The sequence below is a fragment of the Peromyscus maniculatus genome, chromosome 1 (assembly GCF_049852395.1).
Source record: "Peromyscus maniculatus bairdii isolate BWxNUB_F1_BW_parent chromosome 1, HU_Pman_BW_mat_3.1, whole genome shotgun sequence".
In the NCBI taxonomy this organism is placed as follows: domain Eukaryota; kingdom Metazoa; phylum Chordata; class Mammalia; order Rodentia; family Cricetidae; genus Peromyscus; species Peromyscus maniculatus.
This window is the reverse complement of record NC_134852.1, coordinates 146,896,377-146,913,800: the sequence shown is the minus strand read 5'-3', so window position 1 is coordinate 146,913,800 and position 17,424 is coordinate 146,896,377. Positions and strand designations below refer to the sequence as shown.

Below are 17,424 nucleotides of genomic sequence, written 5' to 3'. Positions count from 1 at the left end.
TAGGAGGATTTGGGCCCCTCCCTGTTTCCTCTGCTCTCTACTTCCTGTCTACTATGAGGTGAGGAAGCTCTTATGCCGTAGACTCCGGCCAGCACAATGTTCTCTCTGAGCACATGGAGGAAGACAGCCATGGATGGAACCCTCTAAAACTGTGAGCCAAGAGGGATCTTTGCTCATGCTTGTTCCCGACAGGCATTGTAGTGATGGTGGCACAAAAGAAACTAACCTATTAAGTAAAGGAAAGCTGAACCAAGGGCAAGTTACTAAAAGACCATGCCAAGGAGTTTATCGCTGTCTGCTTACAGAATCAAGTCATCCCCAAGCTCAGGCCAAGTACTCAGATCCTCATGAATGCAGAGGGTCAAAAAATTCCAAAGAGTGATACCCTATGGGGGGGAAAAAAACCAAAACAAAACAAAATGAAACAAAAAACCAAGACAATTTGATGTGCTAGTTAACAATACGCTAACAAAGACCTGATTACTGGTTAAAGACAAGAAAGAGGAAACTGAGGTGAAAGGCTGCCCTGGAGGAGAGGAAGCTTTGGATCTGTCAATCCAGGAGGTAGTTCACAATGGGGGGTGGGCCCAAGAAACAACAAACAGTCCCTCTGTCCACTGCCTTTGGGACCCTGGCTTCAGGCCACCAACTCTGCAATCACGGAGTCTCCTCTCTGGCCCTCAGCACCCTCCTTGGTGCACGTGGCATGGCTGCTTCTTCACTGGACTGCTACCATTGAAGGCAGTAGCATCAGATGACACAAGGTGGTATAAATTACACCAGCGCCCAGGCCCTCCACAATGGGGAATATTAACCTTCCGGATGGACAGCAAGAACTGCCGTTTTTTCCCCCTCCACCAGGCAATGGTGTTCACTTTCACATTCCAGTACACAAACTCCAAACACCTGTGTTTAATTTTCACCAGGAGCGCCGTTTTCATTTCCAAGCTGCAAAACTTCCGTGCTCCTGGCCCCTACTATGTCAAAAGCGAACAGTGGCAGATTGGCAGATTGAGCTATTAATAATTTGCTGTATGTGTTACAGATGTTGCATAAATGAACAGTATTCTATCACTGTTTCTTGACATTGGGGCCCTTGGGGTGGCAGGCTAAGACCCAGATCTGTCTACAACCTGCCCATTCTGCAAAGAAGGGGCGGGGGGCGGGGTGGCCCCTTGGAGCGGAATCACATTCCAGCTCGCAGAGCCAATTTTTCAGATGCTCGCTCCTTCCTGTTCCTTCTTCCTCCACTCAGCCCTCATCTGGCCGCGGTGAAAAATGACGTGGTGTAATTTTTTATTCTCCGCCTGACACTCTTATGCAAGGCAATGTGCTTCACCCATTTCAAGCTCTAAAAAGGTCAAGAAATGAGGAATTGGATTTTTTGGAAGCGGCCCAGGAAAAACTTTCAACTTAGACGGTGTATATCGGGAAAACAAAACTGCTAATTGTTAGCTTTCTGCTACCTCTGGGCTTCTGAGGAGTGTAGAGCACATGCTTCCGGAATATGTGCACTTTCGTATTAAAGTCTGCTCTGGCCTCCAGGTGAAATGTAGATTAAGTGGCCAGCTAAAGATGGACAGTGGACTTAAACTTTGACAGCAAACAGCTGTAGGATTTCTTCAACTTAATTCAAATAATGAAATCAATAGCTCATGCTACAGTTTCAAGTCCCCCCAAACGAATGTGTATGAAAAATGATATTAATTTATCTGAGATTACTTCAGCCAAGAAATAGATTTTTCTCTGTCATTTCTGAAGGGTAGGGAATAAAAAAATTATCTGAACTATTACAAAAAAATGTACAATGGATACTTTAGGGAGCTAATAAACAAAATCTGCCTTTGCAGTTTAGATTAATCACAGTTGCCTTGTTTACCCACTCTGTGGCCCAGACAAGTTTTGAAATGCTAATAAATGAGGTCTCCTTTTCATCCCCCAAGTTTGGGGGATCTCCTTCCAAGCATAACACATGTGTCGGCAGGCTGCCCAAGTTTTTCTTTTTTCATATGTACACTTAAAAAAAAAATGCCACACAGCAGTGAGCCCTCTATGGAATATTCCAGCATGAGTAAAACCTGAAGGTTAGTTATCCAAGTGTAAGCCAAACGGTGCCAGATAAAATTCCAGTTTAGACACGGTTCCAATTCACACCGCTCTCAGCCCATAACCTTCCCTAAACAGAGCAGCCAAAAGATTTAATAGTGTCACCAGTAGGGCATGCATAAATAGCAACTTTTATTGGTGACTATTCTGGAGATGTCAAGAGAACGGCAGTATGGTATTGCTTTGCATGCAGTGTTCACTTTCCATATGTAGCGGGATCTTGGAAAATGTTTTGTCATTACAACGTATTATGATTTCATGTGAAGAAGTAGTTTCACCCCCGAGACTTCTGAGGTGGTACCTGGCAATAGATTTCATGGTGGTGTCAATGAATCCACAACCTCCTCCGGAGACCACCATGGTCTGATGTCTGTTCCTACCACTGGGTATGGGAGCTTGCTTTTCAGGCAAAAGACGGGTTCCTGGAATGGTTAGTGAGGTGCCTCCTGCATTAACCAGGCACTGGGGGCCCTTGTAGGCGCGGAATAGCCATCTGGTCCCGAGACAGACAGAAGGGTTTTGCAAGAATGAGCTTGTCAAGGACTGGCAGCTGGGTAGGAGTGGGTGTTGGGCTCCACATGTGCGCTTGTAGCTCCACAGCAGTTTTTCAAAGGTCATTCTAAGTCCCTGTGGTGTACATGCCATTTGCAGAAAAAGGACACTGTACGCACATGAGCCTTGACTCTTTAAGACACATCGGGCTCGACATAAAAGTTTTTCAGAGATGCTGTGTGTCTGTCCCACACTCTCTGTGGTCAATCAAGATCTTCTGGCCTCTGGGGAAGGTCCAGGAGCAGAGGTTTGGGCTTCCTGGCATGTGCTGTGGTCTCCCTGCCTATGCTTCCCAGAGTGAGCCTGTCAGAGCAGGGTGACCCTCAAACATAGAGGCCTGCGCCCAATCAACCTCTCTGAGAGACTACAGTGGATGTGGGGTCAAGTGAATTCTGCATCTAGGCCCTGCTGTATGTCAGAAGAGATCAGCACTGAACTCTGCTCCAGCCATCTCAAATGCCTTGAGACGCGTTCTGCTCAGATTTCCACTCTTGCTTCTAAGTGGTCTCCTCAATCACATTTGTCCCCAAATGTTCCTGACCCAGGAGCCCAGGGGCTTGCTTGAGGAGGCCCTAACAGTTCTTTACATAACCCAGATGGTGGGGGGGGGGGCTCTGAGCCCCCTCACAGACCAAGGTCTCTCTTCTTGCAGCCTTCTGTTGAGTGGCCCTTGGCTTTCTAACACCAGGTCAGCTGGGACACACTTGGGAGGAGGCCCCTTGGGAGGGCACCCCTCCCTGTCATTGTCTGGACTCAAACAATCCCCTCAACACCTCTTCAAGTACAAACCAATCTAGAAGGAAAACCCATCTTGTTGAAGGAAATGTGAGAGCCGTTTCCTATTGCAAAGCCAGCCATTTCGCCCCCGTCCCATTTATTGGCGACATTAACAAATGTTTTAAACCAAATTCAGAACAGCTGGCTTTCCAGAAACTGCTGGAACATAAAGAAAACGTTCTGTTTGGTGCCATAACCAAGTAAACAGGCATTCAGGGCCAAAGCAAAGGAGAGAGACAGTGTCTGGTGGTCCTGGTGACTGAAAACCTGGCCTGGAATCAACATGGATAGCAGGGATCTGGCCAGATTCAGATTGAGATTCTCTCTCTCTCTCTCTCTCTCTCTCTCTCTCTCTCTCTCTCTCTCTCTCTCTCTCTCTCTCTCTCCCCCTCTCTCTCTCTCTCTCTCTGTGTGTGTGTGTGTGTGTTTATGTATGTGTGTGTGTGTGTGTATGTGAGTGTGTATGTTAGAATTAATCTACTTACCTGTTCAAGACCTGGAGGAGTTTCTTGCAGCATGCAAAAGGACTAAGTCATAAAGACATGTTGGAACGAAGGAGAGTCTGTGTCACAGGCCAAGACCACAGACAACAGAGAACACTTATGCTTTCTGTCTTAGGGGAGGCAGGAAGAAAAACAAACCCAAGATCTCTATTTTGTGTGAGTTGTGAGGATCTGCTTTGTTTGTTGGTTTGCTTGTTTGTTTTCATCTGGGATCAGCCTAGAAGTCCCTTCTCAGCTCCCTCTCTTCTCTGTCATCTGACTCTGCAACCTTGATTTGCTTCCAGAACAAAAGCCCCTGGGAGTGCTGTGTTTCTGCTCTGCAGGTAACCCTCCACCCCCCAACCAACCCGCCCTGTCTCTAAAACACACCCCCAGGAGTGCCATGGAGGGTGGGTGTGCTCATTGGCTGCTGCAGTCTTTCATTAGAATAAGAGAGTCAGCTGGCAATCACTGGAGGGAAAGGATTTCCCCCCAAAAGTGATTTCTTATGGGCTGATTCAGATTTCTATTCCCCCAACAGCACTTACTTGTTAATACGCCAGATATCAGGGAGCAGGGATCACTGAAAACATGTTTATTAAGGTATTAAAACTAGAGTAAGGACCCAGGGCCAACACTCTCCTGGACAGTGGGGTCCAGGCTGCCAGACGAAGTCCACATTCCATATGCTGGGCCCATCCCAAACAGTACCAACGGCTGGGTTATCTCACAGATAGGAAGTCAGTCTGGGTATTTAAAAATACCAATTCAAATCCATGCTGAGTGCGAGCGTCTAGCGTCCTGTAAATATGTGGATTAAGCCGAGTTCAGAGTTGTCGGCTTGGCTCTGAGAATCCTTACAGTGGGATACATCTGTGGCAGGACTCAATGCTTTGAGTCTAGCTCCACTCATGGGCCCAGCGGCTCCCTGTGGCTCAACAGTCAGAGCCCTAGCAAAATCCAGGAATTCTCACTAGCTTGCTGGCTTTTGAGTTGGCAAAATGGGGATCACAGGGCTAAAGCAGGATCTCTCTGAGAACCACTACCCTCACTAAAGTGTAAGACCCCTGGGCTTTGTAAAGGAGGGGTTCGTAGTACTACTCCAGCTTTCTTCAAGGAGTGGCAAGTTTGCCCAGCTAGATGGCTTCTTCACCTGCTCACGAAGGGCTGTGACTCTGGGCAAAGCCAGCAGCTCTCTGCAAACAGAACTGCAGGTGGGCATGAGTTATATCCTGCACAGGTGACCAGTTCACCTTGACAGCCCTCATAGTGTCTTCTAGGCGAAGACCACGTGGCCCGTCTGCCATTTATCCTGTTGGTCTGGCTTGAGTATTTAGTGTCCTCAAATGTCTCAGTTCAGATGGTGTTAAAGGCTACCCTAGTCCTGAGGGGTCTGTGTGAGCATCAGCCCACCCGGTAGGTTGGCACTGCTGGGGCTGTGACCTGGAAAGGAAGATGGAGATCACAAGAGCAAGGTGGTTTCCTGTCACCTGGCCCATGTGAGTTCAAAGCACCTGATACCCCAAGGCCTTCACTAGCTTGCCTTCTGCTCCTAGAGTCCAAGGTAGCACAAGCACATGCTGTTTTCAATGGGAAAGTTCTGGAAGCCACTTAAGAAGACTTTGGCCGGGCGGTGGTGGCGCACGCCTTTAATCCCAGCACTCGGGAGGCAGAGCCAGGTGGATCTCTGTGAGTTCGAGGCCAGCCTGGGCTACCAAGTGAGTTCCAGGAAAAGGCGCAAAGCTTCACAGAGAAACCCTGTCTCGAAAAACCAAAAAAAAAAAAAAAAAAAAAAAAAGAAGACTTTGAAACCAGTATCACGATGTGCTTTAACTGCCCTCAGGACCGTCGTTGGAGGATAAGAAAATATGAAGTAGAGGGGGTGCTGTGTTAGCAGGGAATGTATTCGCTTGGCTGACACAATCGAGTTGTCCAACAGTGGCCATCTACATGCTGGAGAAGCTGTGGACCCAGTAGCTGCTCAGCAGGTGCCACTCAGTAGCCTCTGCTCTCTGAAGGTGGGAAGGGCATCTAGTAAAAGGGACTGTCAGATCCTGTGGCTGAGGAGTGTGGACCACAGATTTGATCAAACTGGGGAGTCCTGGAGTCTCAAAAGCATGGGTTTAGAGGACACTAAGAGTTCAGGGACAATATACCCCTTCTTCCCTCAGGATGCTTGCTGGAAGATGGATGATGTGGAGGTAGGGCAATGGGACAAGGACAATCAGAATGCCTTCATCACAATTTCAGAGGTCAGTTGCCCACAGGCAGCTTCTGTGTTAATGCACGCAAACATGTGTTGTTCACCTTGATCCAGAACAATATATAACCTTATGTGCATTGAATTTGTGGTTAACAATTGTACTGCATTTATGTCCTGTCATGGAATACAATACATGTCATGGTATACAGCCACAAAACTGTTCACATGTATGTGTATATAAATGCTCTCAGCTGAACTGTGTTGCTCCAAAGCCTGAAAGCTTAACCAGCCAAATGCTTCTAGTTTCTGGTCCTCATGCCTTATATATCTTTTTGCTTTCTACCACCACTCCCTGGGATTAAAGGCTGGCTTTCTGGGATTAAAGGCGTGTGCCACCACCGCCACACTCTTGCTATGGCTCTAATAGCTCTGACCCCCGGGCAACTTTATTTATTAACATACAATCAAAATCACATTTCAGTATAATTAGATTACCACCACATACACAAGGATCCAAAAATGAAGTACCTAAGTTTGTGTCACACAAGCCATATCATGAAATACACCTCAGCATGTGATATGGAGTATACACAAGTATTAATGTATACATGCTTATTCATATGCACATGTTTAGACTACATAGAGACTGAACATATGCCTACATTCTAACATAGTAACACATACATGTAACATATAGGTTTTATATGTATAAATACATAGGCAATGTAGAGTGCAAATGTGATTATAGATGCATTTTTGCATTGAATCAGCAATCATCCATGTGTGCACATGTTGCATGCACACAGCTTTCAGGTTGATAGTACAGATGGGAGCACTCAGGCCTTCCAGCACCCATCTGTCTTCCTGTGACTGAATCTCAGTTACCCATCCATTCCCATAAAAGGTACTGCTCCCCAAGGGAAGCCGCAGTTCAGCTACAGTGGGAGGCAGACTGCATGACTCATGACTGACACACAACATGTAATCTATATGCACACATGGAAACACATAGTCATCATCAATAATTAACCCAGCAATAACATGATTTATATATATCTAATTCTCATTAAAGTACATGCACCAGAGGAATGAATTTGGAACTGAATTTCTAAGGAAAGAAGTTGACATTGTGCCTGAGAGGGGAAAGTGATATTCTTTAATGAGAATAAAACAGCATATCTAAATCCACAGGGATTAAAGAGAATTGGCAAGGTTTGGGGAATGGCAAATATTTTCAATCTGAAAAAAGTCCTTATTAATTTTCGAGTTTGAGTTTGGGAGTGAGCCAAGATGTGTCAGGTCAGAGATCTTGGGGCTAAGCCTAAGAAACCAGTACTTTAAAGTCCAGGCTTGCGTCTGCACAACCTCTCACAAACACCCTCTCTGAAGGACTGTGCTTACAGGGTATTACAAAGGTCACACACACACAAACACACACACATATCAACACACACACACACACACACACACACACACACACACACACACACACACACACACAACTGTGTGCCTTGCCCTGTGTGGTGAATGTTAACAGCTTATGTAACCCCAGCAGAGTATCAAAACCGGAGAGGAAGTGAAGCGGTTTTGCTGGTCTTATACATGTTCCTATTTAGTTCTATGCCATTTCAGTGGGTGCATAGATTGGTGGAACCACCCATGATGCAACGCTGTCTTTCCTGCTGCTGTTTTGGCCATTTCCTTTCTTCTCCACCAATTTCTCTTTCTCCTTGTGTCTGGTAATGTCATGTCTTAAAATTGTCTTTAATAAGAATGAAACATAGCTCACTGTGGTTCTAACTCAGACTTGTCTGACAAGAGATGATATTGCATGCATTTTATTTTGTTTGTTAGTTTTCAAGAATGAGAATATGTATGGGTAGCATGTGTGCGTGTGCGCATGTGCATGTGTGTGTACATAAGCCAGATGTCACCATTGCATATTTTCTGCTCTTTCTCTCCACCTTCTTTTGAAGCAGAGTCTCTCTGAATCTGTTGCTCACCAGTAGGCTCTACTGGTAACTACTGAGCTCCCAGGGTCCTCTTGCTCACCCCCACATCTCCCCATGTGTCACGCTAGGGTAACAGGTACTGGAGATCTGAAGTCACATGCTCACCCTTGTGCATCAGGCCTCCTAATCACCATGCCATCTCCCTAGCCATGTTGCATGTATTTTAATGTACTTATCTGCCATCTTTATCCTCTCCCATGGACAATCTATTTGTGATTCATTTTTTAATTGGATTGCTTACATTTTACTGTTGATTTTTGAGAAATCTGTGCATTTTTTTTAGATATGTGTGGTTTGTAAATATTCCCCTCTCACACATTCATTAAAATTTCTCTCAAAAGCACCATTTCAGAGTCAAATGTAAAAATTTTAGTAATCTCACGTCTCCAAATGGTCATTTGTAGATCATGTCTTTAGTATATGAAACAGTAGCTTGGGCTCGAGACCCATCATGTCCCAGGTCCTTCACTGTTCTCTTGGTGTGTCCAGGCTGCAAACTCCTCTGTTGAAGAGACGTGGGAGGGCAAAGGAAAACACAGGGCTCACTGTTGCTTGTAATCCGTACCCCAGATCCCACTTCTGCTCACAGGTGCTCATGGCTCACTGTGTACACAAGACCTGTCAATTTCAGCTAGACTTGGTGCGGACTGGGCAGAAGTATATATTTTCCACTTTCTCTGGAATCAGAAGTTGGCTTATAATATTTCTATGCTACTGTTCTTATTCATATCAAAAACAGTTTGTGCACATGTGTGAAACAGAACCATATAAGTATTGTGGGGTTATTTTTGGTGTGTGTGGTGTGTGGTGTGTGTGTGTGTGTGTGTGTGTGTGTGTGTGTGTGTGTGTAAAAGTATTTTCTGGGGCTAATTCAGTTTAAGCAACTTAAAACAACAATAGAAATGTTTGGCGTATTAAGCTGCTAGAAAGTTAATTGGGGAATCATTTTTTTCCAGGTTATTCTACCCTTTTCCTCGAGATCTGTCCTCTCTCAAACATACTAGCCATCAAGATTTGACTTACAAACCAGCATTTTGTCCATATGGCATTTTTAAATTTTAGTTTCTGTCATTTTATGCTTTATATTGTGGTCATTCTTAATAAATGCAGTGTTGGTGTCTGTTTTTATGTATGTGTGTAGCATGTGTGTGTATGTTTGTGTGTGTGCAGGTGCACATGCATGCATACGTCAGAGATCAGACTTAGGCAATAGTTCCTCTGGCACCATTCACCCTGTTTTTAGTGATAGGGTCTCTATTTGCTTGTTTGCATTTGTTTAACATTCTGACCACAGTTTCCCCTCCCCCCTCTCCTCCCATCACCTCTCCTTACCTCCCCTCCATGGCCCCCTCAATCCATCCCGTCTCTGTTTCTGTTCTGAAAGGGGCAGGCCTCCCATGGGTATCAGTGAAGCATGGCATATCAAGTTGCTGTAAGACTAAGCACCTCTCCATGGATTTAGGCTGGGCAAGGTGACCCAATATGAGGGATAGGGTCCCAAGAGCCAGCCAAAGCATTAGGGACAGCCCCTGCCCCCACTGTTAGGAGACCCACAAATAGACCAAGCTACACAACTGTAACATATATGTAGAGGGCCTAGGTCAGTCCTGTGCAGGCTCCTTGGTTGTTGGTTCAGACTGAGCTCCTATGAGCCAGGTTAGTTGTTTCTGTGGATTTACTTGTGATGTCCTGGACCCCTCCGGCTCCTACAATCCTGCCTCCCTCTCTTCAGCAGGATTCCTCCAGCTTGGCTTAACGTGTGGCTGTGCATCTCTACATCTGTTTCCATCAGTCACCAGATGAAGGCTCTCTGATGACAATTGGGGTAGTCACCAATCTGATCACGGGAGATGGCCAGTTCAGGTTAGGTATCCACTATTGCTAGCAGTCTAAGTTAGGGTCATCCTTTTTAGATTCATGGGAGTTTCCCCTGCATCAGGTTTCTACCTGACCTCGAAAAGTGCCCCCCTCTTTCCAGTCATCTCTTTCAGCATTCTACCCCTCCAACCACTGCTCCTAACCTTATTCCTCAAGTTCCCATGCTCATGCACCCCCAGTCCACCCAGGAGATCCCTTCTATTTCCCCTTCCCAGGAAGATCTGAGCATCCCCCCTTTAGGCCCTCCTGTGACCTAGTCTCTCTGAGTCTGTGGATTGTAGCATAGTTAATCTTCACTTTATAGTTAATATCCACTGTGAGTGAGTACATACCATATTTGTCTTTCTGGGTCTGGGTTACCTCACTCAGGATGGTTTTTGTTTTTTTTTTCTAGTTCTATCCATTTGCCTGCAAACCTCATGATGTCATTGTATTGAATAGCTGAATAATACTTCATTATGTAAATGTCCCACATTTTCTTTATCCATTCTTCAGTTGAGGGGCATCCAGGTGTTTCCAGGGATAGGGTCTCTTACTGGCCTGTAAATGCCCTAGTAGACCAGGCTGGCTGTAGAGTGGGACCCATGGATCCTTATATCTCTATGTTCCCAGTGTTTGGATTATAAGCACGCATTGCCACACCTGGCTCATTTTATTTTATTTTATGTGGATTCTGGGGATCAAACTCAGATCCTCATGCTTGCAGGGAAAGTGCTTACTGGGCTGAACTCCCACTCCAGCCCCTCTAGCCAATGCCTAAGAAAAATTTCCCTGCCAAATATTCAGGGTGGCTCTAGTACCCAGTATCTGTTAGCCTTCCTTACACCATGGCATAGAAAAAAAAAAAACACAACATGTCCTTAGCAACCACCCCAGGACTTCCCTCTTCAACATGCTGCCCACCCTTGTGGGCCTCCCCCCGAATCTGAACATGAGAATAGCAAAGAACTCAGGGAGGAGACACTGTAGGAAGCTGCTGTTTCTGTCCCTCCTGAAGATAGGGGAGGGGCTGGCATCTCAGTTGGTGGGAAAGAACTGGGAGGGTGGGCAGGGCAAGAAATCACCTAGGCAGATAATACACATTTCTCTGTGCAGCTGAGCCTGGACTAGCATGATGGAGCCTCCTTTGACAGCATGGGGCATCTAAGTCTGCCCGGTCACTGTGTCCTTAGTCCTCATCCCCACACCATCTAGGTAAGGCCTGCACGTCACTCCACCTCACAGTCACCCAGCCAGCATTCCTACCCAGTCAGGGTGCATGCCCTTGCTTCTGTCCCAGCCCCGCAGAGCCTTTAGAATTGGCAGCATAATCAAGTCAGGGTAGTAGGCTCAGAAGAGACGGCTATGGAGTAGGTGGGCTTTCCTAGCTCTGGTCTCTTTTATTCAGAGGTAGCTGCCTCAGCCCTGAGAAGCATGTTCTCTGGGCACACTTTAGAGTTTAGAGAAGAACTGCAGGGTCCAGCCTGAGCTCCAGCAGAGGACTCCCAGCATTCCTGCTGGGAGGAGGGACTATTCTCAGGCTGAGTGTGAATGACCAAGGAAGAGGACACCGTCTGGCAGAATAAAGAACTTAACATCCAAGTTTCTGGGAACACAGCACAGAGCTGAATTCAGGTCTCTCTCTGTTGAGGCTCCTCTTGCAGTCCTCCTCTGGGCCTTAGAGACCATACCCAGCCCAAGGCCTCCAGACCAGGTGGGACTTCCTCCTTCTACTCCCAGAGTCCCTGTCTGGGCCATTCCCCTTCACCTGTGCACGTGCCCCCAGGCTTCAGTGGTACCATGCTTCCCACTTGCTCTTCTCGTCCTGCCTTCCTCATGTACCCCTTTCTCTCCCCCAGAAAGCCCCAGACACAAATCGGAACACATGTCTACCATTGCTCCACAGCCCTTAGTGGCTCCACATTGTTCATAGAGGGCACCCTAGAGATGAAGTTTGAACTGTGAAGACCCTCTAGGGTGCCTGATGTCCAGTCCCTACTCAATCTCCATTTGCTTAAAGTAAAAAAATTACAGAGACTTGACTTATACATGACAAGATTCCTCTCCCGGGCACTTTTGGGGCTCTCTGAGGACACTGATAGCGTCTGTCCATATCCACTCTTCATTGCTCCTGACCTCTCAGCATAGTCCTACACACACACACACACCAAACACATACAAACACATATATATTGTAAACAGATACCCTCATCCACAAAGACACACAAGAAACACACAACCATGCCTACATACAAATATACACACACACACTCAAAAACACGCACAGAGAAACACACACGAGCATTAATTAGGAGGCAGCATTCAGCGCTATGGACTGAAGGTAGTGTGAAAACGTGCATGCTGATTCTGGAAGTTGTGAAAGGTCAGAGGTCAAAGGACACATGCACATGTGTTCTCTGAGATGCTGCTCACTTCTGGCAGATGGCCTGCTAGAGGAATGGGAGAGAGATGGGTGGTGATACGGCTGTTACCCAAGGTTGATAGAACCAGGTCACACCACTGGAGTGACCTAATGTGGGGACATGGTGGATGGGACAAGCCGTACCACGGCTCAGATTCTCTCAGTACTAATCCTTACTGCAAGCTTGAGTCACTCCTGTTTCTTTAACCTCCACTTCCTTATCTGAGAAATGGGGATAAATGGCCTCACTTGCCTCCCAGGCCGTGAGAGCCAAATGAGAAAGTGCAGGCAGCTGTCAAAATACAAAGTGCAGTGTTTGCATTCATCAATTCCTTGAGGAAACTGGGCCAGAGTTGAGGGGCAGGCCAGACCCCCGTGTGTGCAGACTTTACAGCCTGAGCTTACGACGTAGTATGTCTAAAACATTATGCATTTAGGAAATGCGTTTTCAATATGGTTAGGACGGATGGTGGGAAAATCAAGGCCCAGGGTAGCAGGAAGCCTGCAGCAGCTTCCTAGAGCAATCTCACTGGAAAAGAGCCATGGAAGGATGAATGGACTATGGAGATGGACACGTACCTCTGGACCCCAGCCTGGGGCCCTGGAGGATGCATTCTAGCTGATGAAACCACTGGGTTAGGCATAAGGGCCATCTAGAGTGTCATCTGGGAAAAACTCCTTTGACCCCCTAATCCTTTCTGGGACTTAGGGTTGCCTGGTGTGAAAAACACACCAGGAGGTCTTTCCCATGAAGAACCACCATCATCTGTCATAAGTGGTCTGCCCACCAGAGGACCCAGACTTGTACTGGTAGAACTGGAGCTTGCTGGCTGGCCTCTGTGCCCCAAGGAGAAGAACACTATACCATCCAACTACTTCTAACCTCAACAGTGGTCAGAGTCTATATGCCCAAGCTTTCCAGACAAGTAACATGGACATTCATTGATCAGGGACCTTGTGTCTCTCCTTGCTTGGTAATAGCTCCAATACCAATTTCCAATGCTTGAGAAATGAACACTCCTTTGGAAGAGGAGAGGCAAACGCACTGGGTCATTGCTGTCCCTAGCCCCAACTTTGCTCACCCTGTTTTTATTGAAGGTGATCTCCTACCACCTACTTTTCCTACTGCACCATTTCAGTGCAGAGTGTTGAGTTGCTGGTAAAGTCCACAGCAATATTCTCAACCCAGTTTAATAGCAGAAGGGACAATTTTCCCCCAGATGACTCATTGAGGGTTCCTATAAATACGCTTCTGGGCACCAGATAAGGTCTTGTCATCCTGAGAAGTCCCGTTAGCCACCTGTTGAGGGGTTGTATTAGTCAGGGTTTTCTAGAGGGACAGAACTTATAGAGTGAACCTATTACATGTGTATGTATGTATGTATATATGTATGTATTTGTGTATGTATGTACTTATGTATATATACACATGCACACACACGGGGAGGGGGCATGGTTTACAGGTTGTGGTCCAGCTAGTCCAACAATGGCTGTCTACCAATGGAAGTTCCAAGAATTCAGCAGTTGTTCAGTCCATGAGGCTGGCTGTCTCAGCTGGTCTTCAGCACACACCAGAATCCCAAAGATGTAGGCTCTAATGCCAGTGAAGGACTTGCTAGTAAGAGTGAGAGCAAAGAAGGTAGAGAACAAGTTTCCCTCTTTCATGTCCTTATACAGGCCACCAGCAAAGGGTGTGGCTGAGATTAAAGATGCATCTTCCCAACTCAAAGATCTAGATTAAAGGTGTGTCTTCCCACCTCAAAGATTCAGATTATAAGTGGGTGGGTCTACCCACTTCAAATGATTTAATTAAGAAAAAATCCCTCACAGGTGTGCCAACTGCTTGGGTTTTAGTTCATTCCAGATACAGTCAAGTTGAGCACAAGGATAGCCATCACTGGGATAGAAGTGATTTCTCACATGACAGCATGGACGTGTCATCGAATGTCCTCATGCAAGCCGAGAAGTTCCTCTGGTGGTAAGGAAAAAAAACATCCCTGAGCCCTAAATACTGAGTGAGGCCTGCCAGGGCTCAGACCCAGACTGCCTCTGTAGTTGCTGTACCAGGGCTTGAAGATGGAGAGGTCAGAGCAAGATACAGACCACAGGCTGGGGCCAGGCTGCAGTAGGTGCTCAGTTGTCACGCCCAAGGCTCTGCCTGGGAATTTTGCTTAAGATTATTTTGCACTGTCGTTTGAGACAGAAACAAAAACAAACCCAAGCCTTAAAGCCATCTCAACTGATTGCTCCTGGCAGATGTCTCTATTTTAATCCGGTATCGGGTGGAGGAGTCTGGATTCTAAACCAGTTTGTAGAGGTCTATATTTGTAAATCAATTTTAAAATGCAAATGTTTTGTTCCTAAATATGAACAAACTAGGCAGAACCTGAAGTATCAGAAACAAATTCCAAATATCCACAGACAGTCACTGCATAGTTGGGTATGACCATGGGATAAGTCAGCTTTAAATTCAAGGAAAATATGCTGAAATTAGCATGTGACTGGCAGTGGGCTTTTTGCTTTCGTTTAAAGCTGCCATCCTTCCCTGCTTTGTCTTCACCATCCCTCCCACCCTGCATTGAAATTAAGCTTTTAAAATCTGTTCAAAGAAAAGGTTCTTCATGTCCAGAAAGTTGTCCTCTGAAGTTTGGGGTTCACTTTCTAGAAGAGAGGAGACACAGAGGCCACCCACACTGAACCCAGATAGACTGTCTCTAGCCCACTTTCTCCCTCTTTCTCTTCTGGAGGCTTGGCCATCAGAGCTGCCTATTTCCCCTGGGAAAGGGTCTTCCTCCCCTCTCCTCCCTGCTCTGTGCATCATGCTGCAGGCTGTGGGACAGGTTGAAGACTTTCTCTTGATCCTTTGTTAAGCCAGGGTCTACCTTACAGGCCTGGCACACGTTTGCCTCCTCAGAGCCTCAGCTCCTTCTTTGCAAACAGCATGACTATGCTTCAAGTTCAAGTCTGTAGTCTTCTCTTAGCAGTAAAATATGGTGCCTGAGAGCCAGGTGGGTGGTTGTGTTTCTCAAATGGAGTGGGTATTTATCCAGAGCCCAACACTGGGCAGCACCAAAGGCTTGGGAGGGAGCCTGGACATCTGTGCAGTCTCTGTGTCTGCCATTGGTCTTTAGTGAGCCTCTGTCTCTTCATTGGTCAGAAGGAAGGAAAAAAGGAAGGAAGGAACAAAGGAAGGAAAGAACAAAGGAAGGAAAAAAGGAAGGAAGGAAGAAGGAAGGAAGGAAGGAAGAAGGAAGGAAGGAGGAAGGAAGGAAGGAAGGAAGGAAGGAAGGAAGGAAGGAAGGAAGGAAGGAAGGAAGGAAGGAAGGAAGGAAGGCTGTCTGCCAGCCCTCTCATGCTCATTACAAAGACTGAAATGGCTTCCCATTTGTACATGTCCATAGTCTTCATAGTACTGTTGGAAATGGCTTGAACATGGGTGAGAGATTCAAATGCAATGGCTTCCTATAAAACCAGCTAAAGATGGATGTCATATGCCCTTCCTCTGACACCTGATGAATAACCAGAATTATATCATCTCTCCTACACACTTCTTCCTGGAGGCAGGGTATCCCACACCAATACAGGTCAGCTGAATTTCTTCAACTATCAGAAAAAGCCTTCACCTAACCCGGGACCAGCTGAGCTTTGCCCTTTCCTTTACAGAAACATACTGCTGTTCTCCAGCTGAAGGGACATCAGGTGTGGGCCAGTCTAGAGCAGCAACTTGTAAAGAGTTACAGAGCTAGGAGCTGCAGCAGTGGCTTGTCTTGTTGCTGTGACCAAATGCCCAGCAGGAAATGGTTTAAGGAAGGAAGGGTTTATTTGGCTCCCTTTGGGGGGATAGTCCATCAAGTCGGGTGAAGGCAAGGCAGCAGGAGTTGAAGTTGCATCTGCAGTCAGGAGTCCGGGAGAGATGAATGCTGGGGCTCAGTTATCTCTCTCCTTTATATTTATTCTAGGTACCTAGTCCACAAGAAGGTGACACTGAGGAGGGAAGACTCACCTACCCTAATCAGTTAATCCTCTCTGGAAACAGCTTCACAAACACACCCAGAGTTGTGTCTCCTAGGCGATTCCAAATCTAGTCAATATGATAAGACCAAAAATCACAGAAACCCAGAGTGAACACAGCACACCTTGGGGTGGATGCTAGGAGCTGCAGATAAAGCCGGTAAGAAGTTTGCCTAGTTTGGTCAGTGATACGGAAACACAAGCTCACACTGTACCTTCATTTAAAGCTGGGCCCTAGTGTCCTAATTAACATGCAATGAAGTCGGAGTCCTGTCAGCCTGCCTGAGAGCATGATGCTTTGCTTCTCTTTTACCTCTGCTGTCGCTTTCTAGGGATGACCCAACTTCCTGGCAGCCTTCTTCCTCCTGTTCCCCTGGTTGGACCCCTTCAATATTTGGCTTGGAACACCTGCTGCTTAGAGACTGGGAATAAGTCAGAAAATTCCAAAAGAGGTTCCCATGGTAACGCCAACATTCAGGGAAGGTTTCAGAACTTTTGCCTCCTGCTCCCAGTATTGTGGAAATTCAAAAGACACAAGGCATGCAGACAGATGCTAATTACCTCACCTGAGTTTGCCATGTTGTGCAGAAGAAAGCTGAGCATAATGCAGGCTGGCAGGCACTCCTCTCCGGCACAGATCCAAGTGACTCCTTGGAAGTGAAGCATTGTCATATCATACAGCTTTCTGTCAGAGGGGACATCGGGTATCAAGGAGAGGCCCATTTGCCTCATGCCATGAGAGGCTTGCCCAGTGCCTTTGTAGACATGACATGCTTTTTCTGGCACTCTTTTTTGGTTAGCCTGGCAGAAACAATGCCCCTGGGGATGATATCTCCACCTCTGAGCTGTCAGTGAAGTGGCAGAATCATCCATGAAAACCACTTAGCATTCAGATGCAGGTCACTGAGGTTGTTGGAACCCTTCCCCTTAAGTATCTGAGATTCAAGGTTGAAGAGGCCAATAGACTAGATCTCCGAAGCCTAAGAGCCCATTAGTTCACTT

The 17,424-nt window shown here is 46.5% G+C and overlaps 1 long non-coding RNA gene across 1 annotated transcript; it reads right to left on the bottom strand.

Annotated features, from left to right (window-relative positions):
* Window positions 1-7,254: 7,254 nt before the first annotated feature.
* Window positions 7,255-16,832, bottom strand: LOC143269340 (uncharacterized). Its single transcript, XR_013045745.1, has 2 exons — window positions 16,736-16,832; window positions 7,255-8,634 (listed from the first exon to the last, which is right to left on the bottom strand). It is a non-coding gene; the product is annotated as an uncharacterized LOC143269340 (long non-coding RNA).
* Between the last annotated feature and the right edge of the window lie 592 nt (window positions 16,833-17,424).